Source organism: Etheostoma spectabile, unplaced genomic scaffold, assembly GCF_008692095.1.
Source record: "Etheostoma spectabile isolate EspeVRDwgs_2016 unplaced genomic scaffold, UIUC_Espe_1.0 scaffold00009651, whole genome shotgun sequence".
NCBI classification, from domain to species: Eukaryota; Metazoa; Chordata; class Actinopteri; order Perciformes; family Percidae; genus Etheostoma; species Etheostoma spectabile.
The window spans coordinates 10,001-20,240 of NW_022603731.1; positions in this window are offsets into that span (position 1 = coordinate 10,001).

Consider the following 10,240-nt stretch of genomic DNA (forward strand, 5'->3'; position numbering starts at 1 on the left):
CTCATACACACACTCATACACACATACACACACACTCATACACACACACACACACCAGTCCAGACCAGAGGTTAGTCCCCCTTCTCCTCCAATGAGATCCTTTATCTTCAGGACTATTTCCATTGGAGATTATCTCTGAAGCATCAGAACTAGGAATGAACTCATGAGGAATTATGGACTCAACAACAAAGTAGAAATACCTGAAAACATGTTTTATATACTAGTTTCTTCAGAGTACCCCCCCCCCCCTTTGCTCTGATTACTGCGTTGTACTCTTGTTATTCTCCTGATGAGCTCCAAGAGGTTGTCACCTGAAATGGTTTCCCAGCAGTCTTGAAGGAGTTCCCAGAATGCTCAGCACCTGTCGGCCCTTTGCCTTCACTCTGCGGTCCAGCTCCCCCCAGACCATCTGGGTTCAGGTCTGGGGACAGTGGAGGCTGTTAGTGTCAAAGTTTTCTCCTGCAGGTTTATATTTATTTATAATGATTCATAATTCATTTTAAATCCACATAGACAGGGATGAGGATGGGGGGGGGGGCAGGGTCATCAGAACAGAGGGGACTCTCTGGTATTTCCGACGACTCCTTCACCGTGAAAAACCTCCACAGAAATTGAATAGAAGGAAGCGCAGCTCGGTGACTCTTTCCTGTTGCAGAGACGCACTTCCCTTCCTCAGTCCTGCAGTCCTTCAGTCCTCAGCCCCTCCGTCCTCAGTACTCAGTCCTGCAGTCCTTCAGTCCTCAGCCCTTCAGTCCTCAGCCCTTCAGTACTCAGTACTTAGTCCTCAGTCCTCAGTCCTCAGTCCTCCAGGCCCCAGTCCTTCGGATATTCTCCAGTTCCTCTTCTGTTTGCGTGTGGTTGGTCTGCAGCTGAAGACGCCCCGGAGCAACATGGACGCCCCGGTTCTGCTGCTACTCGCCATCCAGATCACAGCCAGCTCCGTCTGTAAGTACAGCAGAGGTACCACTGGTGGTCTGGACCAAAACTGGACCAGGACCAGGTCAGGAAAGATGTAGGACCAAAGTCAGGGGCGGGAAACCAATCTAAATCAGAACAACTCTCAATCCCAATCTGAATATAAGAGACAAACATTCATAAAACCCTGGTCTTCATGGGCTCATAGGATCTGCTTTTTATTGTTTCATCTGTTTTTAATGTCCTACTTTCACTGTGAAGTGTCTCTGAGTACCACGTAAAGGTATTATTAGTATTATTAAATATCAGAATCAGTCGGGATCAGGACAATAAGTAGAGAAGAAGTGCCACATAAGGACTGTTTCTCTAAAATATTAATAAATCATCTTTAAACGACGGATCCTCCAGGTAAAACTGATTTGTCGATGAATAAAACCCAGAAACGGATCTTTTAATATTTGTTCTGAATGTAAATATTAACCTGTTGCATATGAAGATATTCTTCTTCTTCTGACGGTTTGCAGCGTTATCTCAGCAGATCTTTTATATCTGATATAAAATATTCATATTTATCGAAGATAAACTGGGTGGAATAGTAAAGAAAGTCAAATATTCTTAGGACACAAAAAGTTGAATATTTGAAAAAGGGGAAAAGCAAGAATGTTTTGAAAACAAGTCAAAATAATTTAATGAAAGAGTCAAGTATTTTAAAGATTGTCTTAAATATTTTTGGGAAAAAGAGTCATAATTTAGAATATATTATGTTTATATTTGTGTATGTTAGTGTCTCTGTGGAGCTGCTGGGGGGGGGGGCAGTTCTTAACATTTGTATGGAATATGTTTATGTTTCCCTAACCTTTCTTTCTAATGGAGTGTATTTCTGAATGAAAGATGAATATGATTTGATGATGATCAGGCAGGAAATCCCAAAACCACAAACACGACTGGAGATGATGAAGGTCGAAAACCTTTCACCTCCGACCCCCTTCTTATTTTTGGACTTGTATACAAACAATTTAATTCTTTACTATGTTTACAACATGCATACACACCACACACACACACACACACACACACACACACACACACACACACACACACACACACACAACACACATACACACACACACCACACACACACAACACCACACACACACACACACACACATATATACATGTATATACACACATACACACATTTCTGTTTTTCTCACCGCTTGTCCATGTTTCATCTGTCAGTTCAATCAAAACAAATAATAGCTGATCAAACTAGACATATTTATTATTTAGATACTGTATATACGGTATATACTGTATATATTGTGTATATATATATATATATATATATACACTACCGGTCAAAAGTTTGGGGTCACTTAGAAATTTCCATTGCACTCCATTATAGACAGAACACCTTTTTGCTTTTTTAACCAGGGCAGTAATCAGATTACATTATGTGCTGACATAATTGCAAATAGGTTTGCCGGTGTTTTTCTAGTTAGTTTTTTTTTATGATATCAGATTAGTAAACATAATGAGCCTTTGGAACGTTGAAAGAATGGTTGTGGATAATGGGCAATGTAGATATTACATTAAAGATCAGCCCCCCCCACTCAGATCAGCTGCTTTCCTGTCTATAACGGAGGGGTATGGACATTTGTAAGTGACCCCACACTTTTGACCGGTAGTGTATATATATATATATATATACTGTAAATATTGTATATAAATACGTAAACAATCTTGTAGCTGAGATAGCTGTGGTGTTTTTTTTAACTTTTTAATTGGTGCTATTTTGCTATTTTAAATGTAAGTAAAGTACAAGTACCTCAACATCTGGACTTAAGAACATTAATTACTGGAGTACATGTACTTAGTTACTTTCCACCACTGAGTCCCGGCTCCTTTTCGGTCTGATTCCGTGGTTCCTTGGTCTGATTTGTGGACGTTGAGGACGTCCCTGCTCACATTGTGTGATCTTCCTCTTCCTGTCCCAGTCTCAGCCAGCAGCGTTCCTTCTCCTCACACCGAGACTAATAAAAACCTGGAACTATGAGACACACAGCATCCGCCGTCCCTCAAGGTTTGGATCCAAAAACACTTTTCTAGTTTTATTTACTTTTCTAGTTCCTGTCAGAACGTTTTGATTTGAAGACAAAAAGGTGGATGTCGAGGCTAAAAATGTTAATTTAGAGAATGTAACGTTGATTTAAAGACGAAGAACGTTTACAAAACCAAAAGAACGGCTGCGGAGACTTCCTTTGTGTTGAAAGATCAGCCGTTTCATCATCGTTTGTAATCTCACCTGGACCATTATGAATCCATAAATTAAATTAAGCAATCTCCGATATCTCCATGTAGCTTCCATCCAGCCTCAGTCGGATGGTTCAGCAATATTAAAGATAAGATCCGGACCTTTACAGCGAGGACTTCTTAGACCTTTACAGCGAGGACTTCTTAGACCTTTACAGCGAGGACTTCTTAGACCTTTACAACGAGGACTTCTTAGACCTATACAACGAGGACTTCTTAGACCTTTACAGCGAGGACTTCTTAGACCTTTACAACGAGGACTTCTTAGACCTATACAACGAGGACTTCTTAGACCATTACAACGAGGACTTCTTAGACCTTTACAGCGAGGACTTCTTAGACCTTTACAGCGAGGACTTCTTAGACCTTTACAGCGAGGACTTCTTAGACCTTTACAGCGAGGACTTCTTAGACCTTTACAACGAGGACTTCTTAGACCTATACAACGAGGACTTCTTAGACCTTTACAGCGAGGACTTCTTAGACCTTTACAACGAGGACTTCTTAGACCTATACAACGAGGACTTCTTAGACCTTTACAGCGAGGACTTCTTAGACCTTTACAGCGAGGACTTCTTAGACCTTTACAGCGAGGACTTCTTAGACCTTTACAGCGAGGACTTCTTAGACCTTTACAACGAGGACTTCTTAGACCTATACAACGAGGACTTCTTAGACCTTTACAACGAGGACTTCTTAGACCTTTACAGCGAGGACTTCTTAGACCTTTACAGCGAGGACTTCTTAGACCTTTACAATGAGGACTTCTTAGACCTTTACAACAAGGACTTCTTAGACCTTTACAACAAGGACTTCTTAGACCTTTACAATGAGGACTTCTTAGACCTTTACAGCGAGGACTTCTTATTCCTTTACAATGAGGACTTCTTAGACCTTTACAACGAGGACTTCTTAGACCTTTACAACGAGGAGTTCTTAGGCCTTTACAATGAGGACTTCTTAGACCTTTACAACGAGGACTTCTTAGACCTTTACAACGAGGACTTCTTAGACCTTTACAACAAGGAGTTCTTAGGCCTTTACAATGAGGACTTCTTAGACCTTTACAACGAGGACTTCTTAGACCTTTACAACGAGGACTTCTTAGACCTTTACAATGAGGACTTCTTAGACCTTTACAGCGAGGACTTCTTAGACATTTACAACGAGGACTTCTTAGACCTTTACAACGAGGACTTCTTAGACCTTTACAGCGAGGACTTCTTAGACCTTTACAACGAGGACTTCTTAGACCTTTACAGCGAGGACTTCTTAGACCTTTACAACGAGAACTTCTTAGACCTTTACAGCGAGGACTTCTTAGACCATTACAACGAGGACTTCTGTGTGATCCAAGGCCTTCCACATGCTTGGAAAATCTAAATAGATAATAAAATATAATTTTTCCCTAGACCACTAAGACTTAGGGAAAATGTCTTGCACATTATAGGTATTTGTGATATCAATAATGTGTTTTTTATCATCATGTCACAGTTCATACAGTCATGTGACAACCTGCAGCGTCCTCCTGACAGCACAGGTTGTCCTGGAAAAGGAGGGCTATAACTTTTTTTCGTCGGATTCGGGTTAGGGGCTTCGAATCCGAAGACTCAGCCTACCGGGGGGGAGTGCTCTTACTGGGGGGCTAGAGGCTCTTACTGGGGGGACTAGAGGCTCTTGCTGGGGGGTCTAGAGGATGTCCCGGAGGTCTACAACTTGATCCCAGGAAATAGAACCATTGAGGGCAAGTGAACGCAGCATTGGCCCTCGGACCAAGTCTTCTAGTCTAGTGTTTTTGTTGCCATTTAATCAAAAGCTTTCCTCTTCATCTTTCAGACGCTATCTCCACCATCTTTGATTCCGCCACCCATAAACCCCTGGGACTCTCCAGCACCGTCTACACTGTCACACCACCTGCCTTAACCGTCTCTAACGAGCAATTATCGGACTCAGGAAAAACCCACCGGACCAGACAGCACACCAGTTTCATAGCTGACGGAGCTTCAACGCATGTGACTGACAGAAGCAACTCTTGGACCAGGAGGTCGCTGACTACAGACTCCAGTCCTGAGGTTTCTACATCAGTCTCAGAGCTGTCGACTTTAAATGGCGGCCATTTTGTCTCCTCCAGGCCGGATGCATTCACGACTAAGCAATCCACAGATGTATTGGTAAGTTTGAGGGGCATACCAATGAGTTCGACTGACACATGGGAAAGTTTGAAAAGTCCGACAGACGTATCTGAGAGTTCCAAGAGTTCAGCAGATGTATCTGAGAGATGGAAGAGTTCAGCAGACGTATCTGAGAGATGGAAGAGTTCAGCAGACGTATCTGAGAGTTGGAAGAGTTCAGCAGACGTATCTGAGAGATGGAAGAGTTCAGCAGATGTATCTGAGAGTTCGAAGAATTTGTCGGACACATTTGAAATTTTGAAGAGTTCGGGGAGCTCAACATACATTTCTGAAAGTTCAGAGAGTCCGACAGTTGTATCGGAGAGTCCGGAGAGTTTGACAGAAGTATCGAAGAGTTCGACAGATGTATCGGGGACTGTGATGGATGTATCGGAGAGTTCGACACATTTATCAGAGAGTTCCACTGACGTATTGAAGAGTTTGAAACACGTATCGAAGAGTTTGCTGGACATATCAGGGACTTCGGCAGATGTATCGGACAGTTCTACACATTTATCTGAGACTTTGAATGACGTGTCGCAGAGTTCAACACACATATTGCAGAGTTTGACACCTGGAAATGTTCTTCAGCTCAGGAAGGACGTCCAGTCCACCTCCTCCATCAGAAGCCATCCTGAATCTGCAGCTGGGACTCTGGTTTCCTCCACATTTACATCTGAGACCAACACCACAGCTCTCCTACTTACCTCTTTGGCTACTGACACAGAGTCCAACCAAGATAAAAGTTCTACAACCCATCTTCCGGCTGACACAGAGTCCAACCAAGATAAAAGTTCTACAACCCATCTACCGGCTGACACAGAGTCAAACCAAGATACAAGTTCTACAACCCATCTACCGGCTGACACAGAGTCCAACCAAGATACAAGTTCTACAACCCATCTACCGGCTGACACAGAGTCCAACCAAGATACAAGTTCTACAACCCATCTACCGGCTGACACAGAGTCCAACCAAGAAACAAGTTCTACAACCCATCTACCGGCTGACACAGAGTCCAACCAAGATACAAGTTCTACAACCCATCTACCGGCTGACACAGAGTCCAACCAAGAAACAAGTTCTACAACCCATCTACCGGCTGACACAGAGTCCAACCAAGATACAAGTTCTACAACCCATCTACCGGCTGACACAGAGTCCAACCAAGAAACAAGTTCTACAACCCATCTACCGGCTGACACAGAGTCCAACCAAGAAACAAGTTCTACAACCCATCTACCGGCTGACACAGAGTCAAACCAAGAAACAAGTTCTACAACCCATCTTCCGGCTGACACAGAGTCCAACCAAGATACAAGTTCTACAACCCATCTACCGGCTGACACAGAGTCCAACCAAGATACAAGTTCTACAACCCATCTACCGGCTGACACAGAGTCCAACCAAGATACAAGTTCTACAACCCATCTACCGGCTGACACAGAGTCCAACCAAGATACAAGTTCTACAACCCATCTACCAGCTGACCAGAACCATTCCCCTGCATCCTCCACAACTACAAGTCCACCTTCGACTGCTTACGTTCCTACAACATCTCCATCGATCATGGAAAAATATCCGCCCTCAGCCCTGTCGACCGTTTCCCAAACTTCAGCCACGCTGTTGACAGTTTCTACCGTTCAGAGTAAAGTCCCAGCATGCACTGAGACTGATGGAGCTCCTCGAACTTCTCCAAAAGCCGGGACCATATCTACTGGACTTTCCACCTCAACGCTGGCACCCACGAGTCTGAAAAACACACCCACAACCATTACCACACCCACTACAACACCCACAACCATGCCCGAACCCACTACAACACCCCCTATAACACCCACAACCATTACCACACCCACTACAACACCTGCAACCATGCCCAAACCCAGAACAACACCCACTATAACACCCACAACAACACCTGCAACCATTACCACACCCACTACAACACACACAACCATTACCACACCCACTACGACACCCACAACCATTACAACATCCACTACAACACCCACAACCATTACAACACCCACTACAACACCCACAACCATTACAACATCCACTACAACACCCACAACCATTACAACATCCACTACAAAACCAACAACCATTACAACAACCACTACAACACCCAAAACTATGCCTGAACTCACTATAACACCCATAACACCTACAACCATGCCCAAACCCACAACACCTACAACCATGCCCAAACCCACAACACCTACAACCATGCCCAAACCCACAACACCTACAACCATGCCTGAACCCACAACACCTACAACCATGCCTGAACCCACAACAACACCTACAACCATGAATGAACCCACAACACCTACAACCATGCCTGAACCCACAACAACACCTACAACCATGCCTGAACCCACAACAACACCTACAACCATGCCTGAACCCACAACAACACCTACAACCATGAATGAACCCACAACAACACCTACAACCATGAATGAACCCACAACAACACCTACAACCATGAATGAACCCACAACAACACCTACAACCATGCCTGAACCCACAACACCACCTACAACTTCAACAACTGTAGCCCCAACGAGAAGAAAAACAACGCATGCAGCTCCAACCACAACTACAGGAAGGACCACGGCTCCTTGGACTACAACTACTCCTCCAACCCTGACACCTGCATCAGCCCCCCCTCCACCCGTAAGCATTACTGCTGCTTTACATTTCAATCTACATTTAATGGTATAGACTAAATCACTGGTCTAGACCACTCTATAATTTACAGATAGAGCAGGTCTACCTGTACCTGGTACCTGTTTACCTGTTGTTATTATCAGCCATAACTGTACTGTAACATTTAAAGATATATAGTTAAATCCCTGTTAAAATGTCTAGACTTTATGTCTTAGTGTACACGTGGGCCAATTAATTCCTGCTGCTAACACAGCCTTGGTTTATATATTTATTCATTTCTTTGTGTTTTTTGTTCTTTGTGTATTAGGAAACATAGGGTCCAGGTAGAGACACATTGAAGTTATCCTTCATGAAGTTGTTATTCTCTGAACAGATTATTTCTCCAAATGTGAACTTTTTCTATTAATAGCATCTCTGGTGCTGCTTCCTGATTGGATAACTCCCGCAGAACAATAGTTGGTTCTGATGGACAGACTCAGTTTGGGTTGGGGGGGCAGGAAGGAAGCAGGGTAAGGGGGTTGGCCTCTGTTCACAGTCTAAGTCCCAGAGTCCCAGTGGTGGATCAGTGTGACTGAGAGGCAGAAATCTGATCCGTACCGTTAAACCATGATCAGAAACAGCATTCAGATCCTCTTTGACCCCCGACTCCATCAGCTGAGAGCTCGACGGGGACGATGGATGCAGGTCTGGATGCACACCTGGTCTAGACCTGCTCTATCTGTAAATTATAGAGCGGTCTAGACCTGCTCTATCTGTAAATTATAGAGCGGTCTAGACCTGCTCTATCTGTAAATTATAGAGTGGTCTAGACCTGCTCTATCTGTAAATTATAGAGTGGTCTAGACCTGCTCTATCTGTAAATTATAGAGTGGTCTAGACCTGCTCTATCTGTAAATTATAGAGTGGTCTAGACCTACTCTATCTGTAGATTATAGAGTGGTCTAGACCTGCTCTATCTGTAAATTATAGAGATGTCTAGACCTGCTCTATCTGTAAATTATAGAGTCGTCTAGACCTACTCTATCTGTAAATTACAGAGTGGTCTAGACCTGCTCTATCTGTAAATTATAGAGCGGTCTAGACCTGCTCTATCTGTAAATTATAGAGGTCTAGACCTGCTCTATCTGTAAATTATAGAGTGGTCTAGACCTGCTCTATCTGTAGATTATAGAGAGGTCTAGACCTGCTCTATCTGTAAATTATAGAGATGTCTAGACCTGCTCTATCTGTAAATTATAGAGAGGTCTAGACCTGGTCTATCTGTAGATTATAGAGAGGTCTAGACCTGCTCTATCTGTAAATTATAGAGAGGTCTAGACCTGCTCTATCTGTAAATTATAGAGCGGTCTAGACCTGCTCTATCTGTAAATTATAGAGGTCTAGACCTGCTCTATCTGTAAATTATAGAGAGGTCTAGACCTGCTCTATCTGTAAATTATAGAGAGGTCTAGACCTGCTCTATCTGTAAATTATAGAGAGGTCTAGACCTGCTCTATCTGTAAATTATAGAGAGGTCTAGACCTGCTCTATCTGTAAATTATAGAGTGGTCTAGACCTGGTCTATCTGTAAATTATAGAGTGGTCTAGACCTGCTCTATCTGTAGATTATAGAGAGGTCTAGACCTGCTCTATCTGTAAATTATAGAGAGGTCTAGACCTGCTCTATCTGTAAAGTGTCTTCAGATAACAGAGAGAAGTGCATTCATTGACATGAGCTCATGTTGGATATATTGAATCATTTGTAGTATGTGTATGTGTATTAATATTGTGTATGGGTAAATGGATGAATGTGAATAGAACTTTTGAATATACATTTTATTGATTATAGATTTATTATCTCTGTAGACTCATTATTTTCTAGCTAATTTATTTTTAGGGTATAAAGGAGTAGGAGTACATAGGTTTTACTCCTTCCTAATCCTTTTTGCATGTGTACACACTGTACGAGGCTTTTAAGTACTGGAAATAATGGCGTTTTATTTTGTGGTTTAATAGTTTTTTATTGCTGTTTTATTTTATTTCCATGTTCAAAGTAAAGATATTAATCAATCAATCAATCAATCAATCAATCAATCAATCAATCAATCAATCAATCAGTAATAGACGTCACCACACCAACTCTTGGCAAAATCAGCCAATCAAGTCAAGGCTTGAGATGTTAA